This window comes from Ursus arctos, unplaced genomic scaffold (genome assembly GCF_023065955.2).
Source record: "Ursus arctos isolate Adak ecotype North America unplaced genomic scaffold, UrsArc2.0 scaffold_17, whole genome shotgun sequence".
In the NCBI taxonomy this organism is placed as follows: domain Eukaryota; kingdom Metazoa; phylum Chordata; class Mammalia; order Carnivora; family Ursidae; genus Ursus; species Ursus arctos.
This window is the reverse complement of record NW_026622841.1, coordinates 42302810-42324788: the sequence shown is the minus strand read 5'-3', so window position 1 is coordinate 42324788 and position 21979 is coordinate 42302810. Positions and strand designations below refer to the sequence as shown.

At 41.3% G+C, this 21979-nt stretch overlaps 1 long non-coding RNA gene across 1 annotated transcript; it reads left to right on the top strand.

The window, feature by feature from the left end:
- The first annotated feature begins 3522 nt into the window (after positions 1 to 3522).
- On the top strand, positions 3523 to 20792 carry LOC130543959 (uncharacterized). Its single transcript, XR_008959760.1, has 2 exons — positions 3523 to 3645; positions 18306 to 20792. It is a non-coding gene; the product is annotated as an uncharacterized LOC130543959 (long non-coding RNA).
- The last annotated feature ends 1187 nt before the right edge of the window (positions 20793 to 21979 follow it).

Genomic DNA, 21979 nt, shown 5'->3' with positions numbered 1-21979 from the left:
CAGGCTGGTCTTGGTGATTGGGTAGACCATTGGCTGTATTCTGATGTCGGGTGAGGTCATAGGTTGGGCTCTCTGTTTAGGCAGGGCTTCCACCTATACCCTGTCATTGGGTGGGGCTGAAGACCATGCTCTGCATTAGGGTGCGGTCACTGTCTGTGCTCCCTGGTTAGGGGGGCCCAGGTGGTGTTCAGCAATTTGGCAGAGACATAAGGTGGGATCTGCTGCTGGGCAGGGTGTAGGCAAGGTTCTGTGGCTGGGCTTTGATTCTGTCCACTGCCTCTGTCTAGGCTCCCCAGTTATTTGGGTCCACATGCTATGCTCAGCAGTTGGACAAGGCTGCTGACTTGGCTATCTGAGCGGCCTACAGGATGGGCTTCTTCACATCCAGATTCTCTGGCTATGCTTCTTGGTGAAAGGGCACTGGAGGCTATGCTCAGCAGTTGAACAGGTCTGTGATCTTGCTCACCTGCCCAGGCAGACTGTAAGGTGTGTTCCCTTGCAATGGGCATCTGTGGTCAAACTTCTATTGGGACAGGGCCAGAGATTATGCTCAGCAACTGGGTGGGCTTTGAGTCTGCTTCCTTGCCCAGATGGGCTATAGAATGAGCTCCATGGCTGATATGGCTGTTGGCTGGGGACCCAAACCAGGCAGGACTGCCAACTGAACTCCTTGGCTAGACAGGGCCATTGGCTTGGTTTTACAGATGGGCAGAGCCAGTGGCTGGGATATCTGCTCAGGAGCAGCTCCAAGCAGAAGTGCAGTCTGCCAAGATCTGAGCACTGGTTTCTATAAGCCTGTCCCCCTTCATCATCTTTATCTGATTGCCTGTGGTTGAGCCCTATAGATTTTCCCACTGATCCCCAAGAAGTAAGACATGAGTGTGCCTCCTGGGAAGAACCCTGTAATGCTGTTAAAGCTGGATGTTCACCTTTTCCCACTGGAGGAAACCATAGGCCCAAGGGTGCCTCCTCCCTGCAGAGCTATACTGGCTTGGGGGTGGGGCAATGTGGTCAACACGAAACCACTCTCCTTACCCTTTTAATGTGGTCTTTCTCAGTCTCTGTGGCCCAAGGGTGTGTTTTAGCCTCATTCCCAGGTTCTGGGATTTTCTTAATAGTGTCTTGTTTATGGATAATTGTTCGTTATTTTTCTTATGAGGGGGATTGAAGTTGGGACCACCAAGGTCACCATTTTGATGACATTCTGTTCTGAGTATTAATATTAATCGTTAAGTAAACCACTTAGTGGAAGAACAATCATATAATATCTAGTATTATTCTTAAATGTTAATTTTCTTCTTCTGGGCTCACTGTGGAACAAACACTTCTGACTGAAGTTAAAGTATTATAAGTATGGGTAGTTATAAAGTTATAATTAGTATAAAGCTAAAGCAGTGTTAAAAAATTATGCCAACACATATCTATGTTCTCCTCTGGCAAACACATAAAACAGAGCAAGAAGAGTTTGACCCTTCACTGATTTTTCTTTTGGGTGTTCTAGCAGCCAGTCTTTCCTACCTTTTGTTTTTATCTCTCTTTCACCATAATTCTCTCCCTCCTCCCCACCTGATAGCCACACATGCAAGTACTCACGCAGTGAACAAATGCCCACATGCATCCTGAGTGGGGTCTGAATATAAAACAAGTTCCTAGCAACAGCATGAAGCTCAGAACCTAAGCAAACTTATATTCTTGAACCCATGTTTAAGCTTGTCGAACACGTGTAATGGAGACCTTCACAAATTACCTCCAATAAAAGGTGACCGAGGAAAGCTTCTTGTACTTCCAGCAAGTAAGGAAGTAGTCAAAGCAAAATAAAACCCACAAATGTCAAAAGGACACAAGAGTCCACTGAAAAGCTCCCACTGGCCAAAGATGAAATCAAAATGGTTAATAAAATTCATGGCATAGTATTGGGTTATAACCTCAAGTATAAAGTAAATATCCATGATTCTCTGTCAATACCCATTGAATGGATATAGATAAATGACTGAATAAATAAGACAAGTTTCCCATGCAGAAAGAATCCAAATAATACACGTAGATACTCTGCCTTCAAGGTACTCTTTAAATGTGGCTGCTCAAAATACGGACTCCTTCTAAGGGTACAGCATGAACAGAGCAGAGAAAGAGTAACTTTATAGTGGGGAAACCTGACAAACATTGCCTTATCCAGGTGGCCAAGGTCAATGTCATCAATGCTGAGTCATCTGATAGCATGTACCTTTGACATGATATGATGACAATGGCACTTCATCTCTGTGATCTTCCTCTCAAAAACACATGACCCTAGTGTAATCATGAAAATAACAGACAATTCGCAGCGAGGACATATTCTACAAAATACCTGAGCAGTACTCCTCAAAATTGTTAGAGTCATTCAAAATAAGGAAAATCTGAGAAACTATCAGTCAAGAGGAGCCTAAAGAAACAGGACAATCAAATGCGATGTGGTGTTCAGACAGGATCTGAAATAGTTTTTAACACTGGGTCAAAAACTAAGAAAATCTGAATAGTGTGAGGACTTTAGTTAATAATACTATATCGACTTTGGTTCATTCACTGTAACAAAAGTACCACACTAATGTAATGTGTTAATAATGGGGAAAGTTGAGTGCACAATGTATAGGAACCCTCTGTACTATCTTTGTAATTTTTCTGTATATCTAAAAATAAAGTTTATTAAAGAAAGAAGTGAAGGGAGTGAAGTCTGGCTGGTGACTGAAGGGGAATCTCTTAGAACGAGAGGTAGGACTCAGGCTATTCCCGTGGAACCAGGGCTGGGGACCAGACAGCAATAAGGAGCAAGGTTATTCTTTCCATCTTTCAGTGATGACAAGGTCTATCATCTATGCTTGCCTCGGCATATTGACGTCTCTTTCACAAACTGCTTCATCACACTGCAGACTAACTAGGCACGTGCTCCACCCAGATGCCGTCCCTAATATCTCAGTCACTGCCCCAGTTACCAAGCACCTCTGCCTTAATTCAAACTCTTCAGGTTAGCTCTGGAATCCCGTGAGCTGCCAGCCAGCCAATGGCTTGTCTGTCCTTGAAACAGGGACACAACCTTAATCCAAATAGTCATGTTGGCAGATGGGGGTAAAGGGCCATGTGGTAGCCTCTTCTAAGCTCTCAAAGGAGAAGTTCTTTAAATAGGGAGAATAAAATGGGAGGATAATAGAATAGGTGTAGAGCATGTGACAAAAGCATAAATCTATAATTATACTATAAATGATAAAGCACAATATAAATATAAAGAAACAACAGAAATTTTTATCAGTCTATGTTTTCACAATACAGCCGTGTACCAAGCACAAAATCTTAGTATCATCAGATAGTAAACATGGGTGCAACTCATAAGCCTGCTGTATTTAGCAGATGTGGGCTGGGCTCGGCAGGACTGGTCACGCGTCTGTAGTCATCAGTGGCTTACTGCCAGAATAATGATGTCTGGTGGTTGGCTGGCTGTCAGCTGGGGCAATAGGGACACGTGGGCCAGGCTCACCTAGACATGTTCTTATGGAAAGTCAGGGGGGCAAAGATAAGACAGAAATGGCAGGCACTTCTAAAAACCTTTACTTGCATCAGAGCTGTGAATTTGCACGGGCCAAGTCAAGTCACGTGGTCAGCTCAGAATCAGAGGTAAGGGAAATAGACCCCGTGAATGCTAAGGACTGCGGCCTCACATTGGAGAGGATGTGGCTACGGGGTGGGGCGGGGGTGGGCTGTGAAGAACGGGGATCATTAATACAATCAATGCACCACCTAAATGAAGTATTTCAGTCATCAGATGGTGGGATTAATTGGAGAAGCCCACCCAAAGGAAGGCACTTTGAGTAAGTGTTTAAACCAAATTATAGGACAGCTCATATAGATGTATTCTTCATCTGGTCTGATTTAAAAGTATTTCTACTTTTGCTATTATGGATAAAGGGATCAAAAGAGGACAGGATGTTGCAGCTTCTATGTCCTGGAGTGAAATTATGATTCAGTTATTAACTCTGCTGCTCAGTAACCCACAAGAAGTAATGCTGCATCCTTCGACTTGGCCTTATCTATTGTGACAAGGCTCCGGGGAGCTGATGCGTAGGAAATTCATTTCATGTCTCATTCACAGAAAGCCTGAGTTTTGAAAACACCTTTATGATGTTTCGGGTTTCAGTTACCTGGTGTGTGATCTCGCAAACTCACAGTCTTCAAAAGAAAGAACATTAACTTTTCTCCTCAGAAGCTTGAGGTTCTTTGTTATGGGAAACCCAGGAGGCATTATTCCAGAAGAAACACACAGGAGCACGTAGGTCACTTTTGATAGAATGCCATATATTCTAAGGGCAATAGAAATACGTATTTTATGCAAACTCAAAGTTGAATAGATGGTACAGATTTAGATAAAATAGATTCAAATCATCCTTATGTATAATACATTAACAAATAGATCATAGGCTTCCCCTTATCAGGTTTCACAAAAATACTTCGGATAAATAAGAAAAGCGGCATTTTTTTTTTTTTTTACCAAGGCAGCAAATAGGTAAATAAATGCGCAAATAAGAACAATAACATTTTTAGAATCGAATAGGAAAAATAAAATTACATCCTCCTTCCATTAAATGAGAAGAGATAAGAATACACAAAAGATATGAACGAATGTGTAACTTTCTCTTGTTACTCCTATGGTACATTTCCAGGGTTGTAATCTATCAGGTTTACTTTTTTCCATGCTTACCACAAATCACAATTAGATGTGAATTTTCTCTCTTTTTTCCCCCATTTCCAACAATCTGTTGAGAATAGGGCTAATGTGGTGAATGCTTGGCATTCTCATCATGCCCATGGTAGACATCAGTTTCATCTGGGGGCTCTTTTTAACAAAGCCTGGACCAAGTCTCTAATCCACCTTCACTCATTCTTTTGGTTAACTCTTCCATGGGATTAGAAGTAGCAATGTGAGGAAAGCATGTTGTTCCCCCTCCCCCTGCCAACCCATTTTTCTTTCCTCCCTCTGTGCGCACGTTGACTAATTTAGCGAACTCCTACTCATCCCTCAAATTTCAGCTCACGTACCACCTTTCCCCGAAGCCAGTCCCTGACTGCTCATTGTTATTTTGATAGATGTCCTCCCTATCCAGAAAACTGTGTGTATACCTCAATGAAAGAACTATTGGCACTGTGTCATCTTCTATATTTAGTTCTCTACCCCACACACCAGTCTATGAAAGAGATATAAGTAAATGAAGAAGAGAGAACTAAACTGTGCCCTGTCTGTGGATGGCAAGGAAATCTCACAGCACAGAGCATAGAATGTGGCCCCTACCATTTTGGTGAATGCGTGCATGCCTGCAGGGTGAACGAGGGAGGGACCAAGAGAGTGACTTAGAAAGTGAATGAAATGGAAAAGGAAAGGCCCATGTTTGCATGCTTCTTCTTATTCATGCTCCCCACCCAGAAAATGACCAACTGTTGATGACATTTTTTCAGCGCTTATTTGCAGCAACAACAAGCCAGCTGAAAAAAATACTGGTCTTACATAACATGTCTCTAAAATGCTTGGGCTGGGGTGAGGGGTTGGTGAAGCAGGGAGGTGCTGACAGGAGAGGTTTTATTTTTGGCTCCACTGAGATCAGGGAGGATTGAAGTTTATCAGACAGCATAACCAGAGCAACGGGGCTTGGAATCTTTGGGAGAGCCCAGCTTACCTGTATCAGGTTACTTAAAATTTCTGAGCCTCAGTTCCTGCCCTTGTAAACTAGGGATAACAAGAACCACCTTCCTTGAATACTGTTGGGACAAGCCAGCAAGATCACTGCATGCCTCTGAACGGGGCCAGGGGTTGGGGGGCACCCTGATATTGGCAGAACCCTCACAGGTACCGGAGGCCACAGAAGAAAGTTGGTATATCTTCCAGCAACATTTTATTCAAGGAGATGGGGGACATATTACTTTTGTATTGCAATAAGCATGTATGTTACATGTATAGAATGCAAAATGCTCATGAATATTTATAGGAAATCACAGGACTTCAAAGAAATTTCATGCCTGGATCAGGGAGCAACAGTCTATACTCTGAATTACTCAAGGACTCATATTTACTTTTCTCTGCTGCTAAATTAGAAAAGTTGGAAATGCCCTGATTACGGTAAATGATACCAAACACCTTCAAACATATCACTGTGTACGATGGTCACAGCTTTACATTTTAAAATTATATATTTACGATTTTTCCTTAGACTTGAGTCCTGTGATTGGGTTCTGCTCAGAGATCCAAATCCAGTAGTGGCTCTGTTGTCTTATTTTATAGCCCATGTATGGAATTCTTCAAGTATATTTACATAATTATTTCCCCAAGCATCTAATTAACTTATTTTTTGCCATTCATGAATGCAAACTGCATCTCTTCTTGGCAGATCCCTATAAGTAAACAATAGGAGTGAAGAGGAATGTTAGACTTTCTGCTCAGGAAGACTAATACATACAATCGTGGTAGAAACTCAGCTTGTAGAAAAAATAAATCGCAACTCAGCTAGTGGGGAAGAATTTTCAAACACAGCATGCATGAGATGTTATTCCATATTTGCTTTTAGGACTTGAGAAGCAATTCCATGTTGGTATTCTGTGAGAAGAAGAAATCACCACCACTGTTTAATTTCATACAGCCAGCACACTCCTATAATACGTGATCACATTAATAGCGCTGCTTAAAAGACAAGTTTTTACCTACCTACACACATGCCTGAATGTCCCCCCCCACATACACACACATGGCTATTCAGTTGACTGTCAAAATAAAAAGTTATGATGTTAAAAGCCAGACAGCCAAAGTAGAGAAGAGAAACTTAAGTATTGAAGTGATGAACTATATGTTGGCAAATTGAATTTAAATAAAAAAATTTTAAAAGAAGTTCTATAAATATAGAAGGGAAATAAAGTATACAACATAAATTATGAAGAGAGCAAGCAAGGCTTTTTCAAGATAGAACTAAAATTTACTATGAAAAATATCTGACAAGAGGTATGGGATAAATGGATTAAAAGTATATTTGCATTTTCCCAGATTCTATCTTCACCTGCTTCTAATTTTGCTTACGATTGTCTAATTTCTCTTTCATAATCCTTGTGAGAGAGGTGGTAGGCTCTCACAGCATTTGTACTGTGCTTGTGATTTAGGGCTGTTTCCCATTAAAAGAAACATACAGATAGTCTAGGAAGACCTCAGGGTATCAGAGTCTGGAAGAGTTTTAAATATCATTACTGTAGCTTGCTCTGAGTTTGAAAACGGAAAAATCGATCCTAGAACCAACACTTGCATTTTTACAAATTTGTGTCAGAGACCTAAATATCTTCTGTCATCGACAAAAGTTCTGTCTTCTGATTTACCTGGAAGCACTGATCAGACTACAGATTATTATAAGAAAACCTCTTCTTTCTGTTCAGGACCCAAAGGACAAAGATGCTTTTTTTTTTTTTTTTTTTTAAACGGTTTATTATACAGGCTCATCCTGATTCAGTGATAAAGGAATACTCATGCTTGATAAGTACTTTGGGCCTGATGATAAATGCTGTGGTTGGATATTATTGCTATTCAAGTGCACAAAACCCTAGAGAATGTACTGATGGCCGTGGACTGCATTATGTGAATGAGCCTTCTTGTGCAACTTCAGTGGTCTGCCTGATGAAACGACTTGATCAAACTGTCAACGAGACATCTACAATTCCAATACCAACGTCTTTTTGGCCGAGAGATTCTTAACCCCTATTATGACTTCTAGATGATGAATCTAATGCCAGGGCCCAAAGATACTGAAATTATATCCTGTACTCGGGTCTTCTTTACCCCTCAGGACAGATTGCCACCAATATCCAGGAGCAAGAGAAAGAGAATATTACAGAGGGAACTAGGGCTCACTTTACTGGAGTCACATGTTTCTAAAGTCTCTTCTGGACTGTTAGGAGTATGAGAAACGCGTACACAGTAAAACTGCTTAAGGAATTAATATTGACCAGTGAGAACACTGCTAAAATTATCTGCATGGACTTTAAGTTGTCAATGAATTAACCATTTCCAAAGAGATGCACGCTGAAAATTGAGCCAAGCCTACATTCAGATTGATACTGGAATCCTTGAGGGATTAAATCTGGAATGAAAAACATCACACTCGATCAAGACCTAGAGTAGTCTGGATTTGTACTACATACACCCCTTCATAGATGTGTGTTGCTTTTTTTAAGGTTTCAGATTGATTTGCTTTACACAACACTGAAATGTTGCATTCAAAATAATCAAGAGCTTTAGGCATAATTCAAATATAAGTGTCATTGAAATGACAATGATAACGAACTCAGCATGCTATGTCTCTTGTAGAGCTGGGTTACTTTCCTCCCAGATAGGGATGCATCCAATTCAGGTTCTTTTAAGACGACACCAAATCAGGTGCTGACTCTGGTAAGCAAATGGTACCACATGTTTCCATTTCCACAGAATTGTTGTCAGGGTGGGGAGTTTTAAAATAATTCCCCTTTGAGCAGGAAAACAATTTGTCTGGCTGGGAAGGAGGGAGAGGAAAGGTCCCTAGGGCAGGAGATTTTTCCCTTCCTCTGAGAAACAGAGAAGGAGCAGATGTGTGAGAAGAGATGCTGAGTCTTCGGTCCTGCCTGCTCTGTCGCTGAGTGCCCTCTCCAAAGGCACCTTGTAAGCGCTCCTTTCTGCTCGCCTCCTCCTGCCATTTAAACACATCTACTTACTTCTTGTTTCCCAGCGTGTTCGCTCTCGCCACCCTTTCTCATTCTTCACAGCCTGCTTTATTTTTTTCCTCCACTGCTCAAGAAAAATCGTTATTCATAACACTTGCTAAAGAGATAGACTTTATTCAGGGGGCCTCCGCAGGGGCGGGGAGGTTGCAGTAGGGGAGAGGGATGGGGTTTAACTTCTAACAGAAGGACAAGGGGAGATTTATAGCCGAGGAGCAGAGTTCGGGTAGTGGTTTATTCAGAGAAAACATTAGCTAGCGGGACTCTTGCTAGAACGATGCATTAGGATTCTTGGGGGAGGCAAGCCAGAGGAGAAGATATCAAGGGTGGGTGATTTTCTCTAAACTGACCCAGCAAGATTTTTGCTAAAACTGGACTAAAGGGGCCACAGACAGAGCCCAGTGTTGGATCCTTGAGGGCTTAGAGGAGCCTGACTAGAGTCAGGTCAAGGAGAGAGGTGTTGTCACCTTCTAAAATAAAGCCAATGTTCTCTAAAGGTCTGCTCTCTGGCCCTCATGGGAAAGGCACTCTCCACCACATTCCCTTGTCCTTACAGGGCCTACTGTCATCCTCGATGTCTAAGAAATATGCATAAGTGTAGCCTACAGACTGGTCAGAATCCTCGGTAAAACTGCTGCTCCCAAAATAAGGCACAAGTCCTCTTGTTTCCATTTCTGCCACATTATTTCAGCAGAAACCTAGAGTCATCTGCTTTATTGCCCCCCACATCCAATGTGTTAGCCATTTCTCCACATTTTACATTCTATCTTCAAAATACGTCCATGGCCCCCATCTTAAATCACCTCACCATTTTCTCTTTTGTGGATTCCTAAAATAATCTCTCAAATGGTCTCACCACTTCTTACTCCCTTCTCTCCCCTCTAAACTTTTCTACTCATAGGTGGGGAAAAATGGTTTTGAGACAAATGCTGGATCATATCAATAAGAGAAAAAAATCTTCACTGGATTTTCCATTGTCCTTATCATATCATCCAACTTCTTGCCTTGGTCTATAAATCCATGCATGACTTGACCCCTGTTTTTCTCTTTAACTCATCTTGTTCCAGTCTTTTTCTAATTTTTTTTGCTCCAGCCCACCACATGTCTCCCTTCTTTTTCCTTTGGGTCTCAGGGTAAATGTCCTCTCTAGAAAACATCCCTAGAGTGGCCTCTGCTCTTCTTCCTCTCAACTCCTTGTTTGTTCCTTTCACAGCACTTGTTAAACTTGAATATTTTGTGTCTGTCTTTAATTTGTTTTGTTGGCTGCCTCCCCAGAAACAATTAGCTCCATAAAGACTATCACCTATCTGCCTTATTCATCACTGTAGAAAATTGTCTTATCCAAAGTAGATACTCAGTAACTATTCACGAAAGGATAAATGTCTGCAGGGCACTTCCCCAAAGTTCCTTAGATGAGAACTTCTAGTAAGAGTACAGTAGTTTATTAAAAAACCTTATTGTCTTTGCTTTTTTTAAGAGAGGTTTAAAATTATCTCTAACAAATATCAGATTCTCCACTAAACTTCTCCAACCATATTCAAATTAAGTTCATTAATTAGTATAGTTGTTAATGAGGTATGGATGGCGTGAGTAAATGGAGAAGGGGTCAGTGTCCAAAGAAATAAATTTTTATAAAACGACTGAACTCTGCTTTCCGTGTTGTGGCACAATCTTGCCAATAAACAAAAATTTCATGTTTATTGTTATAGTCAGAGTGACTCCAGAGTTAGCTGGGTTCTAACAGTGACCCACCAGTGAAGTAGACTTGCTCCTCCACAACCCTAGGTATCATTAGCAATGAGCCTACCCTGAGGTCGTGTCTGTTCCTGCACAGTCTCTGCCTGAGGTAATGATCAGTCATGAGGTACGGCCAGTGCAGGGCTCAAAATGCTCTGGAAAGCCAAGACAGCTGGCTGAGGCAATTTGGCCTCTGACAGAAGAATTGGCAGGTGCCTGAGACACACACAGCGGATTACCTTCCCTTTCCTAAAATAAATTCGATGCCGATCAGCATTTCTCTTGGGATTATTGTGAAATTGAACCCATGATCATGTCATCAAATATCCATCTGCAGAGAACCCAAATTACGCAACCTGTATCACTCTGGAAGGTTCAGTCACGTACACATTGATGGCAAACTTTGTGGATGAATTTCAGCAGCTGCTTATCCTAAAGAGCTGCATATAAAATTCAGAGGTTGCTTCTGCTGTTCATTCTTTTAAAGGTCACGTATGAGTTTCTGTTATTAATGAAGGATCCTTGTAATGTTTTTGGAAAGCGTGGTATTACAGATGTGGGTAAACTGTGCTCTCCCTATAAGTTTTTATTACCATTTGCAACCAGTCACCTTTTTAAAATGAAAGCCTCATTTGCATAAGTTGTCACAAGTACCACCAAACAGCTTATATAACAATCGGTTAGTAAATGTGACTAGTATTTTCAAACACTTGAAAAAGGGGCAATAAGTACATTAGTTTCTGTAGAAACATCTCTAATAGAAGATTGCCCACTAATTTTCCCCACTTGCTCAGTTGTGTTGTTTTTCTTCAGACCAATACATCCCAGTTGCTATAATTATCTCTTATATTTGATTTTTAAGGACTTTCTTTTCCTCTAACTCCAGTTTAGCCAGTTTTTTTTTTTAAGATTTTATTTATTTATTTGACAGAGAGAGAGAGAAACAGCGAGAGAGGGAAAATAAGCAGGGGGAGTGGGCAAATGGAGAAGCAGGCTCCCCGCTGAGCAGGGAGCCCGATGCGGGACTTGATCTCACGGCCCTGGAATCATGACCTGAGCTGAAGGCAGATGCTTAACTGACAGAGCCACCCAGGCGTCCCTAGCCAGTTTTTTAAAATAAAATGTCACAAATTGAATATGACAATGCAGATTTAGTCATATCAAAGTAGATAATGAGACTATAACTTAGTATAATAGAGGGAAAATTAGAAAGTCACAGCTCCAGTCTTATGAAGTGAAATCTGAAGTTCTTTGCCAGGCCTCTGTGTTATTATTAATGGAGTAGATGGTCCTTACATTCACCTGAACACTGTGGTAGCCTTGGGAAATCTTGAGATCAGGTTTGAAAGTAGAAGTGAAGACAAGATCAAACTATTCTGCCAAATACGTGGACTAAGAATTTGGAGGGGAGGAATCCCAGGAATCTGAAGACAAGGGATGAGAGAGAAGAGGAAGAAAGAAGAAACAGAAAATAAACAATGAGTGATTAAGGAAAAATCTCAAATGGTAGGGTAGGTAAAAGACCTTTTTTTTTTTTTTTAAGATTTTATTTATTTCAGAGAGAGGCAGAGAGAGAACGAGCACGAGTGGGGTAAGGGGCAGAGGGAGAAGCAGACTCCCAGCTGAGCAGGGAGCCCGATGTGGGGCTTGATCCCAGGACTCCAGGATCATGACCTGAGCCAAAGGCAGACGTTTAACAGACTGAGCCACCCACGTGCCCCGGTAAAAGACCTTTTAAGAAGGATATTTAACATAGGACTTCAAGTTTTTTAAATTTCTGCAATGTAAACTTTTTCCATCTTCTAAGTCTTTAGTAAAATTTGCTGTATTCTTTCCCTCTCCCTCCCTCCTACCATCCCCCTCCCTTTCTCTCCCTCTCTCCTCTTCTTTCTCTTCTTCTTCCTCTGCTTCCTCTCCTCCCCTTCCCTCCTCCTCCTTCTCCTCCTTCTTCTTCTCTTTCTCAGTATAAATCAGAGAAAGGTCCAACTCTATCCACACTCCACATATCATAACAAGGAATAAGAGCAGCCTGCTTAAGACAGCAAAATGATCCATTACCTGGGTCAATTAAGTGGAAGTAAATCCCAGAGCCGGAGGTAACAATGAGAACATAATCCCTCTTTGGTTTTACAATCCTTTCTAAATCATGCCCAACTTGGAGAAAATTTAAAGGCAAGGAAATACCTTCAATAACTTAAGATGTGAAAGGGCTGCTGGCCAGCAGCGAGAAAGTCATCATTAGAACTTTCTCAGTAACTAAGGTTAGCATTGTTTGGAGGGAGTACAGCACAAAGTTGAAACTCCCTAGATACATAGTAAAAAAGAGATTGTTGCAGGAAGGGAGATTAATGAATTTCTGCAAATGGCATTAAAAGTCCACCAAGAGGTCCTTTTAATAGAATCGGGTGTGGGATATAGGCGGGCAGGATGTAGTAACAGAACAATGAAAGCAGAGAACTTGAACAGGAACAGGATGAAGACAAAGGCCTTAGAAACATCTGCCTACAGCCTTTGGGATCTCCATGAGTTCTTTTGTGCTAAGTAATTAGGATTTAACTGGGCCAGCACAGGTATATAATTTGAGTGTTTTATATTCGCTAAGGTAAAACATGCAGTAAATGCCTAGTGTGAGCTCATTCATGTTGAACTAATTCTATTCCTCTTACATGAAGTCCTGACTCTCTAAAGTTCTTCAAAATATGATGTAGACCCTATCTGGACTGAGAGGCTCCAATCGAACAATTGTTGGCCTGATTCTGGAACCCAGAGAAGGCAACCAGGGTAATTACATCCCCCACAAAGTACTGCACTAGCAGGGCTCAGTATCCCACAGGTTTAACGTATCAAGTGGGTAAAAACAGGGGAAGAGAGAGACCAGGGAAGTACCTCCATATAGTTACTTAGCCAATAGTTTCTCTGCTTCATAAACAACAAGAAAGGATTATATGGTGGCATTTGGCCATACAAAGAGAATCTGAGGTATTGATGCCTTCTATAAAACCCTTTTCCACTCAGAAGTTCATTATTCAAATCTTCACAAAAGCAGAATTAGAATGCTTCTTTTGAAGCATTCTCCCTCACACACACAAAACTGGTTGGCCAACAAGATGTAAAAGAGGATGAGATTTAATAACTGCCCTACATTTTTAAAGGGTTTTTTTCCTTCTCAGATAATGAAACAATAACAACAACCCAGAGAACTCTTGACACAAAGGGACCATCTCAGTGTTTCACGATAATTCAGATATAGGTGCTTGTTATGGTTCCAAGTGATGTTCGTCTCTTCTATCACCATGGAAATTGACATCAAATTATTTTCAATATACTTTTGAAAGGAGAATGAGCGCTTCCAGCACATAATAGAGGTATTCATACCATGTAATGAAACTGACCACTGTGCTAATGGAAATCTACTTGATGATGAATGGTATTTTTAAAAATCTTTCTTTATTCCCTAAAAGCAAAATACATTGCCTTGCTTTGTAGGAAAACCTACCCAACAACTCCCCAAGAAGTGAGGAGTAGCAGAAAAGCTATTCAAGTTTTTGCTCTCACATCTGAGGGAGAGGTAGTGAGATGAAAGATTTCTTTTCAACTTTAGTTTCTTTTCATTTAAAAGCAAAGGGGGAAAGGATACACTGGCCGCAGATGTATCTGAATAGTGCAGATGAATTAATAAATGTTGTACACACTTGTAGTCAAAAGGGAGCTTGTGAAAAGGAAAAGCAAGATGCCACTGGTTGATGAATGCCTGAGGCTTTCTGAATAAAGAAAACATTAACATTCAGATGCAATCCTAACCAAGTGGTCACTTAAATGGCACAATTAGCTGGTGCTTTCTGGATGAGCTGCAGAGAGACACAGTAGCAAACTCTTTGTCAACTATATACCTTGTCCCTTTCTTCCAATTAGACTACACATGTCCTGAAATTGTACCTTTCTTCTGCTTCATATTATTATTCCATCACTTCCTCATGACTGATGGATAGGGACTTCCTCAATGGTTCTTTCATCACATGTAAGACGTCACAGATTAATACCCCAAGAATCAGCGCCCATTTATATGTGTACCTCACTTGTTAGCCATGGAATATTCTACTTCCCTGGGCTGTGGGCATGGTGAGGCCTGCTGCAATGAAACTTCAAAGAGGGCTGATGATGCAGGAAAAAAATCCACTGCAGAAGTTTACACCCACGGTAGGGCAGGAGGCGATGCACCCAGAGCACAGATGTTAAGTCCATGTGAGGTAATGTGATGTAGATCCACTGGACCACTTCTTCCTTCACCTTAAAACTGTTTTAAAAATGGTCTAGATCTTTTGATCAGGTGGAGTCCTCATTCCGTGCAAGTTCCTGAGACCATGGAAATATGAGCATCTCTCCCTGAGATACAAGGGAGGCCTTGGGGAAATTGCATGTGTATTATTTATTCGCACTGTGTCTTTGTTTCCTTGATAGTGGAACAAAGTAAAAAGGTAATCCCAGTGAAGTCCCAGTGGTCATTTCAACCAAATTTTAAGCAAAGATAAGCGTGCAAGGAGTGGCTTGGCTCACCCACTTTTTGTCCCCTTTTCTCCTGTTATGACCTGCAGGGGAGAGAGCAGAAATTACTATCCACCTCTCAGTCTGCACAAGAAAATGGTAGCCAGGACTTGGGGGCTGACTCTGCAGCCCTGTCCATTTTGATGGCAGGAGTTTAGTGTGGCCTACTGATCCCCGAGAACCATTTGCTCCAGCTTTGTAGAAGGAAGAGGGGAATACCTGTTTTTCAGGAAAGGAATATGCTAGCCCCCCCCCCCCCCAATCAGTCTAGCATATTTCAGTGTATTTCAGTCAGAATATCTGAGAGTATTTCGGTATTTATATTAGAGTATTATGCTAATGTTCTGGAAGACTCAATCAAATTCCCCCTATGGATCTGATATGACCCCTATCGCTCACCTTTACAATTCTTTTTTCTCCCCCACAAGAAATGCATAGAATTAGCATGTGTTGGGGCGCCTGGGTGGCCCAGCGGTTAAGCGTCTGCCTTCGGCTCAGGGTATGATCCCGGCGTTATGGGATCGAGCCCCACGTCAGGCTCCTCTGCTATGAGCCTGCTTCTTCCTCTCCCACTCCCCCTGCTTGTGTTCCCTCTCTCGCTGGCTATCTCTGTCAAATAAATAAATAAAATCTTTAAAAAAAAAAAATTAGCATGTGTTGTTGTAATTGGGTATGCCACTTTGAGATCTGTGTGTAATCTCCCCCCCCCCAGAATAAATTCACAAATTGCCACCAGTAGGACTATAATGTTTACTGAAGTTCTTATGAGGAGTTTCTCTCTAAAGAGACTTCCTCTCTGAAGTCACCACTAAACACAGAGATGAAGCCCACCTCAAATGTGTTAATGGGTTTATGACAGACTCTCAATGCTGCCAATCTTTTATGCTCCAAAATAGGTTTTTTAAACAGCATCAAAACAGCTTTCCCATTTAAACAGACATTAATTGTGAGAAAAAATGGTGGGCATGGTAGAGAGGTAAGCTCTGCCAAGATATTTAGATAAAAAAAGAAAAACAAAAGAGCAGAATCATATAAGTAGAGGGCTGAAGCCAAGGTAGACGATATAATTAGTTATTGTTTGGGGTAGAAAATGAAGTCCAATAGAAAAGCCATTGGAACTGGCCTCCGATCTCTTGTATCTTGAAATTTGTTTCTTTCTTCTTGTGTTTAAAACACTGCAATTCCAGCCTGGAAAAACCACTAAGCCCTGATTTTTAAGAACAATTGCGCACGTGCACAGTCATACGCAGTATTCAAGTATGAGGGGAAAGGAAGTGTTGTCTCCCTTGCATTAGGCCCCTACTCTTTTCATGGGCATCTACTGCTCTCCGTTCTACATCTGAGACACATGAGGCTTAGGGGCCCAACCTGGAGTCCTGAGGTCAGAGTGTCTCTGAGCAGCAGAGCTCAGGTTCCCACAGGGGAGGGGCCCATGGTCTTTCCTCTACTTCGCTCTGAAATGCCTAGACACCTGTAAACTTTTGCACTGCATAGTGTCATCAATATCTGTAAGTTTCCACTTGGTTCCATAAAACTACAAAATAATAGTGTCATATCAAGAACATTTTGAAATTGTTCAGAACAATAGCATCATTTCATTGCATATTGTCTTCAAGTTTGCTAATGGCTTAAACATACATCAGTCCTTTACTGTTTTAGACCACCTGGTGATGTATCATCTTAAATGGAGGGAAAAAGTAAGATTCTGAGAATTAAGATCCATAGCTAGGATACAGAAGAAACTCAAATCTCATTTCTCTAAGTCTAAGGTGTGTGGGACTATATGTCTGTCACAGTGTCCTGAGGAATCCATCAATTCATTTATTCCAAAAATATTTCAGAATACTTACTCCATATCAGGCATTGCACTAGAGCTGAGGCTGTGGTGAGAAATAACCAAACATGCTTCTTGCTGTCCTGCAACTCAGCTAACAGTGAACAGATAAATTATGTGCTGCCGTATGTGCTCTGAAGGAAGTGTACAAGTGTACCAAGAGAGTGTACAGGGTCAGGGCAGGGCAGTCTGATCTAGTCATGGGAGTCAGAGAAGGTATTCCTGGGAAAGCGATACTGAAGATAAAATCAGGAGAATATGTACAAATTAATCAAGAGAAGGGAAGTGAGAGCATTCTAAGACACCAGAAAAGATGTTGAGCTTCAAGAGACTATGATGAGTTAAAGAAATTTAGGGCACCTGGGTGGCTCAGTCGGTTAAGCATCCGACTCTTGATTTCGGCTCAGGTCATGATCTCAGAGTCCTGAGATCGAGCCCCATGTCAGTCTCCACATCCAGCTTGAGATTCTCTCTCTCCCTCTCCTTCTGCTCCTTCCCCCCAGCCTGCACTCTCTCAGAAGGGAGGAAGGGAGGGACGAAGGAGAGAAAAGAAAAGAAATGAAATTTATACTTCTCTCAGTCTCTCATGGCTGGAATCTGGAAAGTGAGAAGGTTAGTGGTGAGCGATGAGGCTAGAGACATAGTCAAGGGCAGAATACTCACAGATACGAAGGCCGTGTGTCTCAGGCAGCTTAGGCTGCTGTAACAAGTTCCCATAGACTGAGTGGCTTAAACAACAAACATACATTTCTCGTGGTTCTGGAGGCTGGGAAGTGCAAGATCAAGGTGCTGGCCGCTTTAGTTCTGGTGAGGACACTCTAACCAGTTTGTAGACCCTCTTCCCTGTGTTCTTGCTGTGTCCTCACATGGCAGATGGCAGAGAGAGAGCAAGCTCTGGTGTCTCTTTTTAAAAGGGCACTAATCCCATCACAAGAGCTCTACCCTTAGGTCCTAATTACCTCTCAAAGGTCCCACTTCCTAGTACCATCTTACTGAGGGTTAGGATACCAACAGGTGAATTTTGGAGAGCCACAAACATTCAGTCCATGTTAAAGATACTGATTTTTAAACTGAAAGAGAAGGAGAAGCCCCACAGAGTTTTCTGCAAAGTAGATGTGATTTATATACATATAATACATATATATAAGAAAATACCAATTTCTATTTTCAGTGTTCTTTTATCATGAATAAGAATTGAGTTTTAACATACATACAATTTTTGTTATCTATGGACATAATCCCACGCCTTTTCCTCTAAGAGTCATTAATATGATTAACTCCACCTGGTCATATATATTATTTTCATAAGGATGTTGGATTCTCTGTTTTTCATTGGTATTCTTAGATGAGATTGTGTTACAGAATTTTTGTGTATTCTTAGTTCGTTTTGGTATCAAAGTAAACTTGTTTTATCAAAAGGACTTGCAAGTTCTTCTATCTTTTGCAGTGCTCTGGAATGGCGAACTAACAGTGAAAAACACCCAAACTTGCAAGGCTTGGAAGTGTTATGCCATGAAGTTGTATGGTCCTCAGGCTCATTTCTTGTGGAGGAACTGTTTTATAACCTTCTCTAAATCTTACATGAAAATTTATCAGGAGAAAATTTCTATCTCTAAATTTATATCTAGAATTGAGCTCTTCTATTGAAGTGAATTTTGATAAATTGCATTTTTCCAAGAAGTTAAGCATTTCATGTAGATTTTCAAATTTATTTACACAGAGTGATGGAAATAAGTCTCTGTTTTTTTTTAATTCCTCTTTTAATGGCTAATCTTATTTTAGGATTTTTCCTTTTTGATAAAAGTTCAATTTGCTAGAGACTTAACCTATTTTGTAAAGAACAAGGCTTTAGATTTATTAAGTAACAATAGTTTTATTTTTCTGTTTTCTAACTCATTGATTCCAGTGGGCCCCCCTCCCCCCCCGCCCCAGTATCTGAGAGGCCTGTGAACTTCCAACTGAAGTTCTCAGGTCAGCAATTCCATTTCTATGTCTGGACCTCAAATAGAATTTTTAAATGATACCAATTTGTATATGCTATATGTTCCAGTTACTATGCCAGCTTCCCCAAACTTTAGGGAAAGGATGAATCATTTTAGTATGCTCTTGGAATCTAGAAGTCAGAACACAGAAGAGGCACAGCAGAGATGGCTTGCCTCTGTTCCATGATGTTAAGCCACAGCTCAGAGGACTTGAAAGCAGCAGGGCAACTAGACCAACGTGGACCAGAATCATCTGCCAGCTCCTGTGCTCAGGGTCTGGTGCCCAAGCAAGAAGAGCCTGAAGTCTAGGACTGCCACTGGAACAGAGAGCCTTTCTGTGGGGCTGGCTCCCATGCAGCCTGGCAACCTCAGGAAAGTTAGACTTCTGACTTGGTGGCTGGAGATCCCCACCATGGGTGTTCTAGCAAACAAGACAGAAGACCTCACTTTGTATGTCTTATCCTTAGAAGTGGCTCGGAATCCATCCCGTTGCATACTACTGGTTTACAAGCAAGTCACAATTCTGCCCCGATTCCAGAGAGGGTAATTCAATTCTACCTGTTAAGGGGAGAGTAGCAAGATTCTAGAAGGGCTGATAAGACAGGGTTTATGTTTGTGGCCATCTTTAGAAAATACATCTCCCACAGTATGTACATCACCTGAAGCCCCTAATTGTGGATCGGAAAACCTGAGAAGAGAACACAGTAGAGGGTCTCAGACTTTGGTGTGCATTCAGAATCACCTGGAAGATTTGCTCAAACTCAGACTGTTGCTCAGCTCCACTTTCGGAGTTCCTGACTTGGTAAATAGGGCTTGAGATTCAAGGGTGAAGCCTGACATTTTAACAAGAGTCAGGTGATGTGGATGCTGCTTGTTCAGAGCCCTTACTTGGAGAGCCACTGGAATAGAGTAAAAGGAAAAGGAGGCTGGGAAAAACGTGAAGAGATCCACGTAAAATGGAATGAGCCAGGGAAGTTTACTGAGAATAAGCACATAGTGAGGGTGCAGTGTCGCAAAAGCCAAAAGGAGGGAGTGTTCAGAGAGAGGTCAATGGCGGGGAGGAGTTCTTTCCAGGTTAATTCCATTACCCAAATTTCATTTTCTTTCTTTCTTCCTATCTTTCTGAGAGTTTCTAATTTAATTCACATCAGAAGATAGGATTTGCTTTTACTTTATTTTGACCTGAATTCTATATGTAGACCCTTCTGGTGGCAGGCACATTTCAAAGTCAAATTTATTTGAATCAGATATATAAATCAAATAATATGTCATAGGTACAGGGATTGAAAGCTTCTAATTTTCTAATTTTACAAAGGGTGGTAATAATCCATTATTACAGAGGATCAAAGATCAATTGTATTTTACATGACATGACATTACCCTCACACTTAAATCTGAGTACAACTCACTCTCTGGGAATCTACATGTAAAATAAAATACTGAAGTCTAACTAATATTCTGACTAAAAACTAACCAAAGAATTTTCTGGTTTTCTTACTCTGTATCCACCCTTCTTTGCTCACCACATCGTCTCTCCAAGTTCAGTATGAGACATAAATAGAGTCTAGTCTAAGCAAAAGAAATATTTCTAGACAAAACTGTTGGAATTACACCTTCGTGGAGGGACTGGAGAGAAGGCTGTTACAATTTTGTGGCAAGTGTTTCATTTGGCATTGAAAGTCTCCTGTTGGGTTAAAAATGGAAGAGAAAATAAAGAGCTCGTGATGACATCAATAAGATACTTGCAGTAAACAAATGTCCTTGCAAATCCCTCTACCTCAAGGTGAAGAATTTACATTGTTCTACGGAAAAGGAACTCCCACAACCAGTTAACATACCACAGTTACATACTTTGCACTCTGACACAGTTTCTAAATTTTCTTGCGGTGTTAACTATTATTTTATTTGATGTTAAAAGTTTCACATACATTTCAATAAGAAAGCTCATATGTATCCTGTCATGTCTGCTTTTGTGTCTACCTACAATTCCAGAGAAAGGTCAAGACGGAATAAGAGACATATTACAGTGTCTAGAGTGAAGGCTTTATCCCCCACTACAATATTATAATAATATTCTTTAATAATGCCCTTGTGTAGATCCACTTTTAAATTAATTTATATTTTATTTTAGTGAGAAAACCCAGCCCCACTCCTCATAAGTCAGAGCGTGCTTAGAGGCAACACTGCGTGCTAAGGCTGAAGACCACAGGAAGACTTTCTACTGAATGGACTGTCCCTTGGCGGTCAACCAGGCCGACTAAGTCCATCCCCCTCGCCCCCGGCAGGGTACAGAGGAGAAATGAGGCCCCCGATCCTCAGCCTGCCCACCTCCAGATTGACTCAGGGGCTTACAAAGGGCAGGGCATTCATAAGGTAGAGGTTAATCATTGCCAGCCATGGACGGGGAGTGGGGGGAGTGGGGAGAGAGGGTGGCAGGAGGTGAAGACGCGCCATGGTGGGGCAGCAGACCAGACAGGCCCCTACAGCTCCGTAAGAGCATCGAGATGTATGTAGAATCGCTGAGCTAGAAGACTGAAAATGAGCGTTCCTTACATGTTAATAAATACCAAGATTAAAAGGAGAATTAGCTATCTATGTGCATGATAAAAAAGGAAAAGAAAAGCAAAGGCTTTTGCAAAAGACAAACAAAAGGGGGGGGGAATTACTGAAGAACTTTGATAAGATTATTTCCAAGTTAAGCTGATCTGTACTCTTATTTCCTTTCAGCCACTCAATTTTTTTACCTCTTTTTAAAAATAGTATGGCATTATAGTTGTCGGTTGTTCCCATCGGTCACACACAAGGCTGGAAAACTTGAATTTTCCCGTGTCCCTCAGTGGCAGGGCAAGCACTGTCGAGCCAGCCAAAGATGCCTGCTATGCAGTTTTCTCTTCTCACCCTGCATTCGCACAATTACTCAATTCTTACAAGCAGGCAAGGAAACAGATAAACAAGTAGCTATGACTCTCAAGAGGAAGAAAGACATCAGGATCGTCTTAATGTTCCCAAGTACAACAGAAAAAAGAGTTTTCAGACTCCCAGACCATTTCATCCACTTTGTAAAAGCAATAAGGTAGACAAAGATATGCTCATTTCTATTTCAATAATAATACGTGTCAGGATCATTTTGCATGAAGGT